Source organism: Anticarsia gemmatalis, chromosome 16 (assembly GCF_050436995.1).
Source record: "Anticarsia gemmatalis isolate Benzon Research Colony breed Stoneville strain chromosome 16, ilAntGemm2 primary, whole genome shotgun sequence".
Taxonomy (NCBI): domain Eukaryota; kingdom Metazoa; phylum Arthropoda; class Insecta; order Lepidoptera; family Erebidae; genus Anticarsia; species Anticarsia gemmatalis.
The window spans coordinates 1,698,223-1,716,608 of record NC_134760.1 but is presented as its reverse complement, the minus strand read 5'-3'; the positions used below and the strand labels follow the sequence as shown (position 1 = coordinate 1,716,608).

Sequence of the window (18,386 nt, the reverse complement as noted above, 5' to 3'; positions counted from 1 at the left end):
CAACAACACAAATCCACACATCGGGAACACACATGAATAAACACCATATTTGTACAAAATATCGAAAGCTGAGAGATTAGGGATACATCGATATTCATCCCCTGAGAAAACAACAAGAACGCATTGAAAACTAAACCTTATTACTGGTAATTTACAGTTGATTTTCAAATGCCATATGTAATTACTTTCCTATACATCTATAAGCGAATCACTTAAATCAGATTCAACCTTAAAATAAGGCCGTTAAAGTCGACTTATGAATGTCTTATGCAATGATTTTTCTACACAACTGTAAGCAAATTTCAACTTTATGATGTTTGGGTTAGAGTTGATTATAGCTTGTAGTAATGTTATTTAGTTTTTGCCCATACCCATTAGTTCAGTTTGCTACTATTTCGGTGTCCCATTGCTTCCAATAATTATGTAGTTAATTATAGTTTTTTGTTCATGGAATTCGACCTTTGGGGTTCGAAAATGCATTTTAAATTACAGATTTTTGGATTTTGGTTAATGTGGCTGCGATAACCACATGTAAAATTAAGAAGCAGCAGACTATTAACCGGTCGCAACTTTGGATTTCTTGACGTTTCGGCGTCGGTTACACTGGCTGTGATCGCAAGCTGATAATTCCCGTACTAGCCTGACTTCTCTCATTCTGAGAGGAGAGATAATTTTATACCTATCTTTTATAGAATTCTTCTTATAAAACGACCTAGTTAAGTAAAGGTTTCAGCTGAGACTGACTAAGTACTCAAGTTAAGAATTTATTTTACTGAGTGCCCATTTAGCAGACGTGAGTGAAGATAGCCATTATTCTTTTTAATTAAAAAACTCAATACATTGTATTTTTAAGTTTCAAGTCTTAAATAGTAACAGTTCTTGTATGTTAATGTATGCATAGTTAACGAAAGTCGTAAAGCGAAGGATTACTTAGTAATACGACAACTTGTCATAACATACTTAGTGCTAATATGCAAGTACTTATTGCAAAATTAAGAATGTATAATTGGTATTAATTGAGCCCGCAACTTCGCTTGAGTTAAAGATGAGAAAGAGTTTTAGTTAAGTCATATTTAAAAATATAATTAGTTCAGCCGTTTTGGAGATGATAGCAGATCGTATATAGACAGACAGTTTATTTTACTTTAAGTAATATTAATTCTTAGGATTTATTTTTACCAAAATACCTATATAAGTGAAGTATTTACCTATTACTTCAACAGTAAAGGCGTTTCCAAAAATTCCGTTGATAAAAAATACTTGAAGAATTCATAAAGGATAAATTATAATAAATCTGTAGAGAGGTCAATTCTGTACATTGAATATATTTAAAAAAAAAAAAACCAATGGGGGATGTTTAGTAACGGATACTGATACCGAATCTGCAATTTATAATTTTCTTTTCTGTCTGTCTGTCTGTCTGTCTGTCCTCCGTCTGTATGTGTCGCTATCACGTAAAAACTACCGAATATAATGCACTGAAATTTGGTATATGCATAGAATAAGTAGTGGAGCAATTTCTAGGATACTTTTTATAGCATAAAATTTCAAAGATTTTTAGAAAATTGAAAAAAATACGTAAAAATCGTTTGAACCTGCATTTCCCTATAGAGACCATAGATGGCTTTACAATCTATTTCACAACATTCGCATAAAGTTAACGCGGCGCCCGCCGTATCGATACCTGTTGTTCGCACCAACCAATAGATGGCGTATAGTCCGCAACAAAGCATGTTTTTTCTAATTAATTTATTTTAATGGCTTTATTGTAAAAAAAATACCTTTGAAACATGCTATACATTTATAAGATTTTAAAACATAAATGTCGTATGATATATTACACAAAAATGTTGGTTTACGTGGGTCCGGTGCGGTCGGGATATCCTAGATGGCAAATCGAGTAATTTCGTTTGTTGTCGTTGTTCGTCGCAACTAACAGATGGCGTTGTTGTTCGAAACACATAACCAAATTAATTGGTTGCATTTTGGAAATAAATTGGATAGCTATGAAACAGACTATGTGGTAAGTTTTAAAAAATAAACAACGGATGATATATAAAAAATAATTACGGGTTACGCGGTTTCGGACGTATCATCGCAAGTATACATTATTACGCGTGTGAAGAGCTCCGGCGCAGATAGGTCTGTCTGTAGCTATAATAATATTCTGAATCCAGACGGGTAAGCAATGGTCAGTCTATAATAAGGTATTATATTTTACACTGTAAACTGGTACGTATACAGACGAGAGCGGAAAAGAAGGTATTACCACAGGAAATCAGGCCTACCTGAGCCTGTGTCACATTGTGTGCCCTTCGGGTCCCTTTCGTAAATAACCATTAGATGACAAAAGAGTTGTTAGCATTTTTATGTGTAGGTGTATCGAGCGCTTCGCAATTCGCGTGCTCAAACGGATAAGCAACAGTACGAAATTCACGCGAGCGGAGCCGCACGGGTTAGCTAGTAAAGGATAAATCAAAATGCCTGCCCTCGGCAAAAGGCAATAGAAGAAAAGAAAGGCAACAGTATGTTTCTTCTTACAAAAAAAGTATTTGAAGGTTATAAGCTGACTTGTGATAATTTAACTACAAATACACTTATTTAACATTCAAAAGTCCTTATTATGAAGTCATTTATTTATGCAAAAACTATGCCTGCAACAATTTCTTGTTCTACCATTACTCAAATTAATTACAGTAATTACTATATTAAATCTATCAAGCGTATGAATAATTCATAGACTTAGCGTGACATAATAAGCCTAGATATGACAAGGTGAACAAGTGGAGTAAATGTCAGTGCGTCTTATCTAGATCTTTTGTATGTCTATGTCCTAGACACCCGGAACTAGGGTTTAGAAAGGTTCTTATCTTATCTTAGGGGTGGGGGTGCCAGTTAATGCCTGGCTGACACTTTGACCATTCCTGATCCTTTGTGTCACCCCCTCCTTTGCTGCTCTAGACGTTGGGGGGCAGGGCAAAACTTATCAGTTTTGCTATGCACCCCACCGGAAGCAGCCTGTAGTCTTCTGATTTAGGGTAACCGCATCCTAGAAGATCCATTATTTTCCTTCCTAAAGCATCACACTCGCACAGTATGTGTTTCATGGTTTCTGCTTCTTCATTGCAGTGCCTGCATTTAGGGTCATCTATGGCACCTATTTTATTTAACATGTAGAAAGGTTACTTTCATTACTTTGGGAATAGTATTTTAGGTAAATTAGTGTATTTCGTTAGTAATATATCTGTCGGTCCGTTTGGCAATGTAATAAAGATTTTCAACTGCTTACATCTAAATATTTAAATCTGGTCTAGAATTAGAATACCCTGACATCATCTTAAAACCTTAAACCAGTCGCAAATTACGTCATTGTCCAATTTCAAAGAATATCACAAAAGGTTTAGTAAATTCCCTGTATAATGACGTCATATTATTAAAATTGACTGCCTCTTCAGCCTGGGTACTAGCGTATGCGACTGATGAACAAGAAGCCTCAGACCAAGAATATAGTGTTTTTGAGTTTTCTAATTTCCGCTACAATATTCTGCAGCGTGTTAATCTAAAAAAATAAGTAGAACGGAGATTGGTACCATACTCGGTAAACCACAATAGGTTCGCCCCTTATTACATGAGACTAACAATGTAAATGGCCAAAAGTAATCAATACTTCATAGACCTCTGCAAACGCAAAGCCTTAAAATCACTCTAAAATTACGTCATATCGCTGCATTTATACTTTATAAGTTTATTTCCTATTTTTCTTTGTTTGCGTTCATTTTTATGGAGATCGAGAGATTGGCGTTACCTTGATTCTGTTTATTATTAGAGCTTGAATTATTACCTAGACTTTCAAGTCTATTGTGAAGGAACTATAAGTTGGCTTTGTTATAGATACTATACTTTATTCCAAGAGGAATATAAGAAAAAAGATGTAAGTAAAGAATAATAACTTTACCGTCTTTTCAAAGAGCACTGGTTTTACTTAGAAAATATATTATAATTTTTAAGTAAATATAGTAAGCATCATAATGATATTAAAACCGATGTAAGGTATTTGACTCCATGTCTAGATAAAAATATACATCCTAAATGTTTAAGCTATCCATGTTCGTTATTGTTTTTATAATGTTGAATTTTACAATAATTCCATACAGGAACTACAAAATATCAATCACTAAGTATAATCACAACACAATCACTAAGTAATAAGTGTTATTGTTTGATAATAACAATAACACTTTGTGACGTCGAATGCAAGTATTCTTACACAAAGAAGCATTTTTGACCCCTCATACAGAGAAGCTGATTTAGCTTATATTCAAATACCTTATTGTAAATTAAAAAATACTTAATCCGACGTATTTCTGGTAATTAAAAGGCCGTTATTAATATTATTCATAGTTATACAACGCAAAAACATTGTTAGTACTCTAGTAATATAAAAAAAAACAAAATGCAACCATTATACTACAACAAAAGCACTCACATTAAATTCCAAGTCACTAAAACGATACCAATAAAGTACCTTTGCATAACCGAAAAAAGCTGTTACATGACCAAATAACAGATAGCATCAATAACAGTTATTTTTTAACAACGGTTATTACAAACGATCAATCAGTTACACAACACTATTTAGTGCATCCGGGTCCGTTTAATTAATTGGTCTTTATGATAATGAATGATGTATTATAACGTTGTTGAATTGAGTTATTTTACAGTTCAAAAAAAGTTTAGGCTACTAGAAGGCTGTTATGTAGCTCAATTATATACATTCAAAAGCTACATTGTTTTCTCGCTTATGTTGTCATGATTAACATGTTTCGTTAAAGCAGCAATGTACTGAAGACACTATCAATCTAACGTACTCTAGCAGGCAACTGAAAGACATAATACGCATACAGGTAAGGTACTGCAAAAGTTTGATACAGTTAAGAGCACAAGACGTGAACGAAATTTAGTAGTGTTTATTACAAAAAAAAAACAATTTAAACATTGCATGAATGTCAGAATCCATTCTTCAAAACAATAAGATTCTAAGCCTGCCATTATTAAATGCGACAATATTCTGCCTTACCATACGCTTACATGGCAAAACTACTGAACCGATTTTAATCTAATTTATGATGCAGATAGGTGAAGACCTCAGAACATTTTTACAATAATTGTCCCCTAAGCTGTAAATAGGGGATGCAACTTTGAACACAAACAGGCCTGCGCGAGTTAGCTTCGCTACATTTCTACCTATCCTTTCAGTGAAATACTATTTAAAATATTAAATAACGTTTTCAATACAAGTAGATATATTTAAATAAGATCTAAATAAGTTGGTGGATTAATATGCATATGAGTTCATTACGCCCAGTGTTTTCCTTCAAGATATTAAGTACTTTTAATATAAAATGTTTCCGGTACGTGTAAATATTTTTACTAGGTATCAAATGGATTCGTAGGATAATGTTGAATTTACTGTTGTGTGTTTTTAGTGAAGATTTATGTGAGAAAAGTTAGCAGGTAGTTTATATTAATTACTTTATATGTACATAAGTAATTAAATATAATTAATATCGTTAGGTTCATCGTTCCAGCATATCGTCATTCTACGTTTGAACTCAGTTTTATACATATTGGTACAGCTATTTTGGTGTGACACTAAGATAGGCAAACAAACACTGGCATGTTTTAAAAATATTCGTTTGAATTAATGTTTAGTTGAAATCGTCATTGCTTTCTATTTAGGCCATAAGTTTGATCCCAAAATCAAGTATATATTTCTGCAACAAAATTCTTCGCTAATTTTCAAGGAAAAGACAAACGAGAGACTCATACTAAAAATAACGTTAACGTTATAAAAAGCAAGGTCACAGACAGAACTGTGATACCTACCTAAGTAAAAAACTTATGAAATTGACCTGTCATCCTTACATGTGGAAAAGGGTTGGATATTTCAATCAATGAAGACCGATGAGATGGCAAATATGAGTAATAAAATATGGCGAAAAGATTTTTGCAGTAAAGTTAAGAATTCTTATTATGAAATTTAAAAACGAGTACACTTAGGCTTGGGTTTTGGGTTTAAAATTCCACCTAAGTAGGCATAGCAATATTGGCGTAAACCCGCCACTTACACAAATTTCTTAGTTTACTTTGAACTCACAATACTCTATCATTCTTTAATTTCTTTAGCTGGTAACGAAAATATGTAAATATATGCAGATGTTTTGGAGGTAATGTATAAAATATTTTAAGCCCAGCTGAAAATCGAACACGGGGCCTTACTACCTCTTCTACTATCTACTGCTTAAACCACAGACATAGCAGCGAGAATTGACAAACCGAAAAAGGTGTCAATCCTAAAATGATTATCTGGTATCACATTGCTAAAAAATATATACCTACTCCAAAATTTTACCAGTTCAACAAACTTGTCAGAACTTCACACAGTAATAAAATAACGAACTTACGGATAATTACGCGAATTCTTCAATGCCATGTCTTTAATTATGTGACTAACAACGTTTTTGCATAGCAAACTGGTTTCAAAGGCTTTTTTTATTTTATTTTATTGCTCTTTCGTGTCTGGGAAGTTTGATGATATTTTGAGGATAAGTTGAGACTTTATTTATAAGGTAAATCGGAAGATTTTGATTTTATTAAATGTAGTATTAATATTTACAAATTAAATAAAAAACGCTTTAATATCTAAGTCTGTTTTGTACGCTGTCAACACTAAATTGCTAAACAGATTTTGATGTAATCATATTCTCATATTAAAAACGGAAGCATGTCTGTCTGTAACTCATTCACGACTAAACATGTGAATCGACTTTGATACTTTATTGTGAAGATTTAGAAAGAAAACAGATTAGCAAACCCTGGATCAAACAGTACTATATTATTTAAACAAAATTCGATTCAAACACTTAAACAATATCTCTTAAGTAGGCATCTCAGAAAAAATGTTTGTCGTGGGAACCGAACCAGAACGATAATATTAAACACCAATAACCACTACGTCATCGTAAGTATACCTCCAGACACACTAATTGCAAATCAACTTTTAATTGTAGACAGCAACACGAAGTAATCTATGAAAAGGTCAATGTACTAGCAATTATTCTGAATTGATTTGATTGTTTAATTCATACACCTACATACAGTCATTACGCTGTTAACACACGTCAATCATTGCTCTTAATAATGAAACAATTTATTTATCAACATGTATTTTTTGAATAAAATATCTTTATTGGTCTTAGGTTATGTAATTCTTGTCAGTAACACCTTAGTAGCCAATAGGGATAAGTCCTTTTCAAGATTCACTTTACTGACAAACCTTTGAATAAATTTAATTAATATAATATGTCCATCCGTATTTTTTGTTAAACTGTCGTTAATGCCAGAAGACGTTATCTATTGGCAAGTGGGGAACCTTTTTTAATTTATCAGAATGGCAGGTCCCGTACAGAATACTACTCTTGCACCGTGACTACTTTTACAAATATACAAACAATGGAAAAAATTACAATCAAATCATAATGCACCAAAATCTAGAGCATTTTGAATGCCATAAATAATTGCACCGAAAGAAGTTTGGTAGTATAACTCTTGTTTTGTAAACTCGTCATGCCAAGAAAACGCATACTTTATTAACCGTAGATAATAATTTGAAATATCGTTGTCTCCCTTAAGGCTCAGTTTTCATATTAGCAAAGGTATTCATTAGATTACAATATCAAGTTTGAGATCTAGGGATGTTTAGGATTGAGGGTTGCTACCCATCCGAATAACTTCTGTAATATCCTTAGTTCCTAGAAATTGAAACTTACTATAGGGACCACCAAGTAGTGAGAGGTTTATCAAAATTCATTCATTAGTTTTACATACTGAAATTCGTTTCTCATTGTTTACATACTGATACATGTACCTTCTTAATTACATATTAAAATAGGATATAATTAAGCGATATCTGGAAACCAATTAATGTGTTAGACCTTAATAATAAAACGGCACTCAATTTTAAGAGATATCTTTATATTAGACAGATCATAAGAATTAAGTGTTACTCAAAGTTGCCAGACATTTTAGTCTCAACTTTTTGTGCATATTTAATAATGTCCTACGATGCGAGCATCTCCACGTGTAATACTAAGTCTACATCTTAATTAAACATTTACAGTACTACTTGGTTTCTGAACTAGATTTATTAAATAACTTTAGTACTAAATCCTTGAGGGATGTATTTACTTAATGTTTTCAGTCAAGTCTCAGTTATGACTTTGTTAGTTAAATCGTCTTGTAGATAAGTACTTAAGATTATTATTGAAGTTTTCTACAGTTATAAGGAAAGATATTATATTTATTTTTACTAGTTTATACTCCGGATTCATCCGCGAAAGAAGTAGAATGTGTACTTAGCATCCTGCCATATTTGGTCGGAATCGTTTCAGGAGTTTGAGAAAGAAGAAAGAAAGAAAAGTTCTCGTTAGTTTTATTAAAGCATGCATTATGATTGAAGTAATTTGTTATTTTCGATAACAAATTATCATGAACCTTAAATACATACAATTACATACACATTTAATGTATATACCTACATTAAGGTTTCGTTACTATTTGGATTTGAAAAATAAAGTTACCTATTACTTATTTATCAAACAGGTAGCTTTCAATTTCTTGCATATATTAAAATTTAATATTCAGTATAATGTAAGTTTTAAGTATAAGACAAACTAGGTACCTATGTTACCACTTTCACGTCCTATTTGAAACGTAAATCGTGTACAAGCAATTTACACGATTCTTGAAATTACAAATCTCAACGCAGAATTTCTAGACTAGAGAAATTAATCATTTCTCAATTAAGGGTTTCTGGAAACTATGTTAATTATTATTTCCTATTTCAAATACGCAATATGTTTACATTCATAACATATCTTATATGAAATAGTTAATTGAACCTTAATTAAAACAGCAAAATTATTTGTAGGTACCTATTATTGAAATTCGTACCAATATACTTAAAATCAAAATCAAAATCAAAATCAAAATCAAAATCAAATCATTTATTCATTTAGGTCAAATATTGACACTTATGATAGTCGTTACAATTACTGAATCTACCACTAGCTCGGAAAGGGGGTAGAGCCTTATGAGAAGAGCTAGCGAGAAACTCACGGCCACTCTTTTCAATCGCCAAAAGTTTTACAATGTGGTTGATACAATAATTGATCATGCGAGGAGCTGCCAACAATCAGCGATATAGACTAATAGTCAATTATTAAGGAAAATGAATATAGCAAGGTTATTAATTAGTCTCTGATCATACCGTATGTTGGGAGCACCTACTAGCATGTGATAATAAGAATATGGGCAGCAAGTGAGCACATTGGTTGTAACATTATAGAAGAAAAAAGTGACAGTTTTATGATTAAAATCAAGTTGTACGTAACATCACCTATTTGCATCATTAATTGCCCATATTTTACAATATTTAGACCTACTTCTACTGAGTTTATACAATTTATAGCAAAGTTCCCTAATTTCAAAGAATCCTAATCAAGCGAGCGACTAATCCCAAGAGCTATTGTCGTTTAGAAACTCATCAATTCTGTAATAAGCTTTCCTAACGAGATGTTCCTTAACTGCAACTTTGAATTTAGGCAGGGGTAAATCAATGATGTGCTTGGGAAGCTTGTTGAAGAAACGAATGCCGAGACCTACAAACGAATTGTGCACCTTGTGTAAACGATGATGGGGACCTACTAATTTGTGTCTGTTTCTACTAAACTCATAAGTATGTCTATCTGTTCCGTTTTCCCATCCATTTTGATGAAATTTAGCATGGAGATAGTTCAATACTGAGAAGTAAATATAGGCTATAGTATTCTTAATCAACCCTAAAATTGCTGAATTCGATAACATATAAGCGAGTAGGACGGATCAGCTAGTCCTGAATAATTGTTCATGCCTACTACAAAATTATTTCAATTTCCAATATTAATATCGAAAACCAAAATCAATTTGCTCATAATTTGATATTGTAATGTAAAATTACGTTTGTACGAAGGGCTTGAGGCCAAACCTTTGTGGAAGGCACAATTGTATGACCTTCGGCCATTTACATGGTATTACATATGTATTTGTATAACATATTATATTACGAACGATTTGAACGAACCAATGTTGAATTACAAATGTAATCATGGAATTTTTTGAAGGTAATTGTATTGTGAGGTTACGTAGTTCCCAATTTATGGATAGACTAGCGTTTACACGTGACTGTGTCTAAATTTTACAGGAGTAAAAAGTATCCTATGTTAAAAGATAGTATCGTTATAATAAATAGTATAATATGATAATAAATAGCAATCAAGGTTAAAAACTAGAAATTCATTCGGTAGTTATTGCTGGAAAGAGTCTCGTTTATTACATTACTAGAAAAGGAACTTTAATATTAGATATACGTGACTAAGATCACCTAATTTACTGATTCCTTAGCTTGTAGAAATGAAAACCACAATAAACAAATTTAAATTAATAAAAAAAAATTGTTTGACAGGAGACCGAGATTGTATGAGAACGAGGGATGCATTCAGAAGCTATGATAACTATTTTATAATCATATGTAACCAAGCAATTAAAGAAAATTATAGTTGTAAGTATTATAGTTACGTGATTACGTCACGCACGTGTAAATAAATTGTAATTTTATAGCATACGAAACTTGACGATAAGCATAATTTCTTGCGATAAGAGGTGTTATAGCACTGCAATAATACCTTTTTATTACACTATACATACATTTTATAATAATATTAGATCAGAACCCATGACTGTACTTTGACTTATTCTGGACTTAGTCCAATGTAGGTTTAAGACTGAAAATAATCAAAGTTGAGAGTTTGTAAGCAATCTATGGGCAGTTTGTCACGAAGATGTTTTTTTTTCCTATACTTACCGATCTGTAGTACGAATTTGAAAGGATCGGAACGGCTTTGAAAATGATCGAAGAGAATAGACCTATATATCCGAAGAGAAATAGGGAGCGCCTTTAGGTCAGCAGTGGGATGACGCAGGCAATGTATTACCCGTTTGACAGTCCAAATCATTTTTTTAATCTCTAACAGTCCTAATAACCCATAGTTCACAGTAATAAATAAAAACGATTGATGACATATTAATATTAATCCTTAATAACCCACAGCGGAGTTAATCGGGATTACTGACTACATAGTTAGTCCACAACGGAAAATTCTCAAACACTCGCAGTACCTCCGACATTCCTAGCTCTCAAGTTACTCAAACACAAAACAATAGCACAAATACTAGAAAAAGTAACTCTACGTTACCTCAGCGACTGATTGTAATAGAAAAACTCTTGCGTCAGTTACTAAGAAGTTTATTGCAAGCATACTATCGAATGGAGGCGATAAAATAAAAAAAAAATCTACCATGACACCACAACCTTGAATTGCATTAAAGTTATGTAAAGTTTTTAGGTACATCGGACCGGTTTTGTAACTAAAACGATATTGTATTTGTGTCTTTTGTACCAAAATTTTGAAGGTTTAGGGAAAGAAGTAGAATTAATTGTCTTTACTGCTAAGTCTAAAGTAGGTATAAGATATAAGCACTTCCTTATGACTCATAACTTCCAAATTACGGTATATTATTTGACAGAAATTGGAAAATCCTGATTAAAATTCGTTCTTCACAGAATCGGCCTAAGTGCTATCTCAAATTGAGGGAAGTTTCAGGACTTTAGCCAGTATTTTAGATTACAGAAAACGTATAGCCTAATGAAACCACTGAAGGCATTAATGGATAGTTGAGTACTATGAAATTATTGAAAAATCCCACAGGATTGGCTATAACGGGGAAATATAACGGGCACTGAATTGCAATCGTCAGCCAATTGGTAATGATTAAACGTGTGGTGCATTGTGAAGAAGTCCTCTATCTTACATATACATACAAACATACATACATTCATGCCTTGTTCCAAAAGGGGTAGGCAAAGACCAAAACCTTATCTTTTAGGGGCTAATATGTTACAGCGTTCGAACACACAAAGAAACAACACCATCTATGAATTATCACTTCTAGACTACATTAATCATTCTACATGTAAAACTTGATTTTTATAAAAAAAAGACTAAGTAAATAAAAATACGAACTTACGTCACATTCCTACAAGTAACATTTAAAACCCGAACACCAAAAAACTGGAATACCCACTTATATATCATTGCAAATAAATAACATTACATAAACCCATTAATAATAAGAACATAAGTCAGTTATTTGAAATATGAAGCGAGCAAAATTCACCGAATCTACCTGGCCACTTAATACTAAGAATCGTATTGTTTCTTTAGAAAAATACTTTATTGCACTCAGCAAGGCCACAAAAGACGATTTTTTTTAGGGTACCGTACCTAACAGGTAAAAAACCTAAAAAAAAAACTATTACTAAGTCTCCGCTGTCTGTCCGTTTGTCACCAGGCTGTATCTCATAAGCAACAACTAATGCTAAAAATTAAACAAAATATCTATTGAGGGAGGTAATTATTGTTTGTATTTTTTGGTCAATATTAATTTTATTGTGCCCTTTGTGCGTTAGTCCGATTCTCACTTGGGCGGTTTTTTTAAGAATAGTCATCTTTTCTATTATAGATGATGGTACGGAACCCTTCGTACGCTAGTCCGGCTCGCACTTAGCTGTTTTTTTAAGAATAGACATCAGCTGTTTGGAATTCTCTATGAGATTGTTTATGGTAATATGGCTGCCAGTAATGGACATTGACCTTTTTCAAACAATTGTTGACAACGAGATGATTGGTGATTTTAGTTTGAAACTAGATATGATTCTATTGAATATCTTTCTAGAATTAATTGATATTGGCATATTCGTTCTTTTGGAGATTGTATTGACTATTGTATATTTTTGGTAATTGACTGAGTTAAATAACCAGCAATATTTAGGCGCGTTAAACTCGTTTTTCATCAAAATTTGGCTATCAAATAGACTGACTACCAGAGTATCTCCTTATTTTAAAAGTTGGTAAAAATCAGTCAGGTATTTCAGAAAAATATATCGGCAGAATACAAATGGACTTAATAATATATTTATTATTACTACGTTTATAAGCTAGATTGTAATTAATCCACAAGTAACACAGAGTTCTAGTACTGACCACAAAACCACTGCGGTGGATTGAATACAATATCCAAGGCTTCGATGTACACACGAAGTCACTTAGTATAATGTATTGTTATACAAGCTTCTACCCGCGACTACGTCCACGTGATAAGGATAAGAAGTACCCTATTTGTTAAACTAGGTTGTAAGCTACCCGTATGCCAAATTTTATCAAAATTCGTTTAGTAATTATGGCGCAAAAGAGTTAAAAATAGACTCAAAATCTTTCGTAGTTTACAGCACTGGCCTACGACTACGACCGTGCGAAAGGGTTTTTCTGGATAAAAAGTATTGTGTGTGTTAAAGCGGGTTATAAGTTATAAGCTACTTGGAGCCAAAATTTATAAAAAAATATTCAGTTGTTTTGCGTAAAGTAACATACATACTGACAAACTTTAGCATTTATAATATAAGGTAGTTGGATCGTAACATTATTCTTCCACTAACGCATTAGGAGATTGAACGAGACACTTGAGGAAACTTCAAAGTATGTACTTACTTTAAGACATATTAATGTGAAATTTAATTCGTGAAGGAGAACATGTATGTATTGTAATATTCAAAGAAAACGTTGGTTTTAGAGAATTTAAAGTAGTTGTTACGTCTCGTTTGGTTTTGCTTTGAATCACATCTTAGATTCTAAGAGTTGGGTTAATTTTAAGTTGCCTTGGTGGCTGTAATAGATAGCTCTACGCTTGTGTGTGGAGAGCAGCTGTAAGTCTTTAATGAGCTTAGTCATTTTTTAAGTGCCAAATCGATTGCCGTGTAAATATATTTTCTTCTAAGTTAATAGGATAAGATTGTCAATGATTTTGAGTTTTACCGAAGACCAAAATTTTAGTGAACCTGTTAGGATTAAAGGGCGTTCAATCAGGTAATTTGAGTAGTACCAAAAACCAACATTGAAGACAAAATAGACAAAAACAAATATTTACATCAATTTGCATTAACTATCTTCGACAAGAAGGAAAAACAGAACGCTATATCATAACATAGCTATGTTCTGAAATAACCTTTTGTTTAGGTAGGTGGGTACCTGCCTACCTACTTTGGATGAGGTAAATAGACCTCTACAATATACTGAAGGCACAAAGCTCATTCCCCAGCTGTCCTTCAAAAGGGATGCAAAATTACCATCATGTCATCAATACCGTTACATAATACATCTTGTCAGAAGTCATAAACGTTGACTGACGATACTTTGACTGAGGGACAACGGGTACAAACTAATTACAAAGTCTACCCTTGCTTTATGAGCAGACCTTAATATGAGTGGAAGTGGAGAAGGTTTCAGTTGATATTCGTGGACGGGTGTAGTGTGTTATATTGTCTTTTGAAAGATAAATATGGCTGTTTTGCTCCTTCTTTTGTGATAGATTGATCAAATTTAATAATGTATTTATACCTTAGATACCTAGATTTCTATTATTCATTCCATAACTAGCTACTGTACTGTTTCTTTAGCTTCGGTACTGTTTTAAATCATTTGAAATCTTTGGTAAGACAGTCTATCTCATCGTCTCCAGGAATTTGTCAAAATCGGTTAAGCATATCAGACAGGATTCACAGACCAAGTTACTCTGGCGCTGTTTAGTAAAGTATACTAGGTACTTAAAATAAATATAAAATATTAAGTTTCTGTAAAAATATATGGCACTTTTTCCTCTATTAAATACTAAGTAGGTAACTTTACGTAAGTGGCGCTTAAGAAAATATTATCCTTATATCTAAAGCCCAAGGTTACTCTAGTAATCTCATAATTACATGAAAACAAACGATAGATAAGGAAAATATATCTATCGGTAATAGTAACAATAGCAATGTCATTTAATAATAGTTATAAAAGTTGTAATCGTTACACGAAGTTGTGGAAATTACAAAATTTATGGTTACACCATTTTGCCACTTGACTAGGCTGTCGTGTTTGACGTTGCAATCAATAACCTCAAAAATAATAGGCTTTTTTATTGATTTTTATATTTAATTTTATTGTTATTATTGGGAGTTAAGCAATAACTAATATTTCACTAAGATTAACACGATCTAGTGGTTTTGATTTTTCTTGAGGTTTCGGCTTTGTTAACGTTATTAATTTGTCTGTTTACGACCATAGCTAGATAGTCGTAAACAGACAAATTAATAATAAATTAAAGTAACCCATTACTGTCCTACTACTGGGGAAGGGTCTCCTCCCGGAAAGAGGGAGGAGTTACACCTTAAATTAGTTAAACGACAAAAGGGACCTAGTTATTCAATTCATACTTTGGTAATTTAGGTATTAAACATACCTAAATTACCAAAGTATTTTATTACAATATTCGACAAAAATTTACGTTTGAGACTTGAAACAGGCTACTGTAAGGAAATTGAAGAATAATAAGTGTTGCTTTCGCAAAAAACTAAATTGAGCTCGACAAGGAGTGTACAGACAAATTGGCCAGTAAATAGCACTTTGAATAGTAAATTTACTGTAATTCTTTGTTACATAAACTGCTTCTATCCTAACTAGTTAGGTATACTGAAGTCTATGAATTGTTCTGTTCTGTAATCTTACATCATACCCCCGGTTTCTGAGATACATTTAGCGGTAGTTTATCCATTCAATAGCGTTAAGAAGACTAATATAAAAAAACGCTATCGAATAGATAAACTACCGCTAAATGTACTTAGAAACCGGGGGTTAGTAGTAGTCTTGCATGATTTATCTAACTAGGTAAAGTATAATTGAGATTTATGCGAATGACCAATAAAGAGAATCCGTAACAAACAGACAGCAGCTGTCTGCATAAGACTGCGGGTGAATGACATTCCAAATTCAATTTTTTTATGCCTTTGCCACCAACGTATCTTGCACACGAGACTCTCAAATAATTTGTCGAGCTATAGAAAATAATTATTTTATTGTTGTGTCCTAAAATTACTGTTGTAACAGTTCATAATAATTTCTAATATACACGCCATAACTTTGAAAAGACATTCGTGACGGATAGAAGTTTGGAGCTATCAGATATAGAATTAATCTAATTATATACCTAGGTAGGTAGTTAGGTACATATGTTAAAGATAAATATTCCCGTGTAACAATATACCTCTTCTAGGTATACCTACCCAGGTACCTAGAAGAGGCAGGTATATTGTTACACGGGAATTAACACGAAAACTGCATTATTTACTTCGGTTCCGGTCAGATAGAGGCTGATCGCAAGATAGAATAGTGCATAATCGTGCCAGCCTCGTGTAATAGGTAATAGATATCTAATAGGTACCTAGTCATGCAATGCGATTGTCTGAGCAACAGTTAAGTAAGTAGGTAGGTACCTACCTACCTACAAATGTAACTAGGCTTTTTACAATCCCAACTAGACAAGTTACAGTTAACTGAACAAGCGGAATATTGTATTCTTTTTTATGTATACACTTTAGCTGTTTTGTACTAGGTAGGTACCTATATCGTGACAGATAACTCCGGTGGGGGTGCATGATAGGAGCTTCCCAGCGGCGCACCCTGGAAGCAGCTAGGTTCGGTAACGCAGAACCTAGGCTGACTAATCCTTTCAACACAATGGTACAAACTCGCTCAAGTACTAGGCAAAACACCCAGCCTCTACCTCCAGATACTCCGGTTACTGAGGCACATTTAGGGGTAGTTTATCTATTGAATAGCGTTTAAACTCTTAATAAAAAAACGCTATTGAATAGATAGACTACCGCTTGATGTAGGTACTCAGTAACTGGGGTCAAGTCTTTTATACGCTATCTAAAACTTATCTATCAGTCGTGATACTAGGCTTAGAGACCATTTCTGATACTTTTTTAGTCAAATAGGTAGGTTAACTTATCCGTGACTGAGTTAAGTTTTCAACCCTATGTTATGAGCGGACTGTAATCTGGGCACATTGCCAAACTTCATAGTGTAGAGAATTAGCATAAGAACTATTTTCCAAGCAAAAAATAGCACTGCTTGACTAGAAATGTAACAACACGGGCATTTTGCTAACTTAGTGTTGGTATTAAGAATTTATATTGAAGCTTAATACTTTGTAGGTACCTACCTAGGTACTTGTACTTGGATGCCTAATTGGAGACAACATATTGACTTCCTCCGTGTGGTAGGTACCTATCTAAGAGAACGATCGTCACTTTTGTCAATGGTAGTAAGGCGATAACTAGTCTAATTACACCATTCACGTCAAAAGTGTGAAGTATCAATAAAGTTAGCCTATTTTGTGACTCAGATTATGTTTGTTGACTAAAAATTTCCATCGTTCATTCAGTAATACGTGCCTACTTACTACAACAACGCAAATATTATTTTAACCAATTATTATGTACAGTTGAGCGTGGCAATCGTATGCTAGCATTTAAACTTTTTGCCTCACTCGCCGACGAAATAAACCTTTTTAACTGCAACCTTGGAAGTTTTTACATTAAACCCAGAGTTCCAAACTTCAATATAATACTAAATTAAATTAGTATTTACACAATTGCGCGAAATCAACATTCGATTGACGAAAACCTTGAATTTCTTTCAACAACGTGCGGGTACCTACTACGAATTCATTGCTATTGCACCTACCGACTCTGCAATTGAGCAAACATATCGACTAATTCACACTGATAACGATAAAACCGTGACAATTTATCGAAAAAACTGTACAATACAAGCCACGTAGAACACAGACAATAGATTGATAAGAAAAATATACCAACCGTAAGTTACCCGTTCACTTCGCGCTAGCAAACCGCGCGACTACCTGATCTTAGCAACATTCCAAAATATGCACACAAAATAACAATTTTTTCTCACAAAAATTCGACCCACTGAACACAGAAACCGTTTTGACACTCGCACAAACACCGCGGTACTTTCAAAAAAAAGTATTTACAACGTTTTTTTACGAAAGTTGTCGCGTGATTACGAAGAGCGACGTACGTCCACCTTGTATGGCGTTTCGACGCGGACTGAAGAGCGCGCGAGAGCGAGAGAAAGCACAGATAACATTTGAATGGGCGACGGTGAGTTAGAAAAGGATGGGAAAGTTTAGAATGAAGTTAGCGAGAAATGACCGGGAATGACCACATGGCACGCATTTAGTTTTAGTACAATCATTGCACAAATTCGAGTTGGCGCGTTTTTGTTAGGGCCACGTGTTTCAAAGATGTTTTAAAAATAAAACCAAAG

The 18,386-nt window shown here is 33.3% G+C and overlaps 1 protein-coding gene across 1 annotated transcript in view; it reads right to left on the bottom strand.

The window, feature by feature from the left end:
* The window catches only part of LOC142979579 (uncharacterized), a 189,232-nt gene extending 171,049 nt beyond the window's left edge, over nucleotides 1-18,183 (bottom strand). Inside the window, exon 1 of the mRNA XM_076124588.1 lies at nucleotides 17,915-18,183. The gene's annotated coding sequence lies outside the window, so the exon portion shown is untranslated. The remainder of the gene's footprint in view (nucleotides 1-17,914) is intronic.
* Between the last annotated feature and the right edge of the window lie 203 nt (nucleotides 18,184-18,386).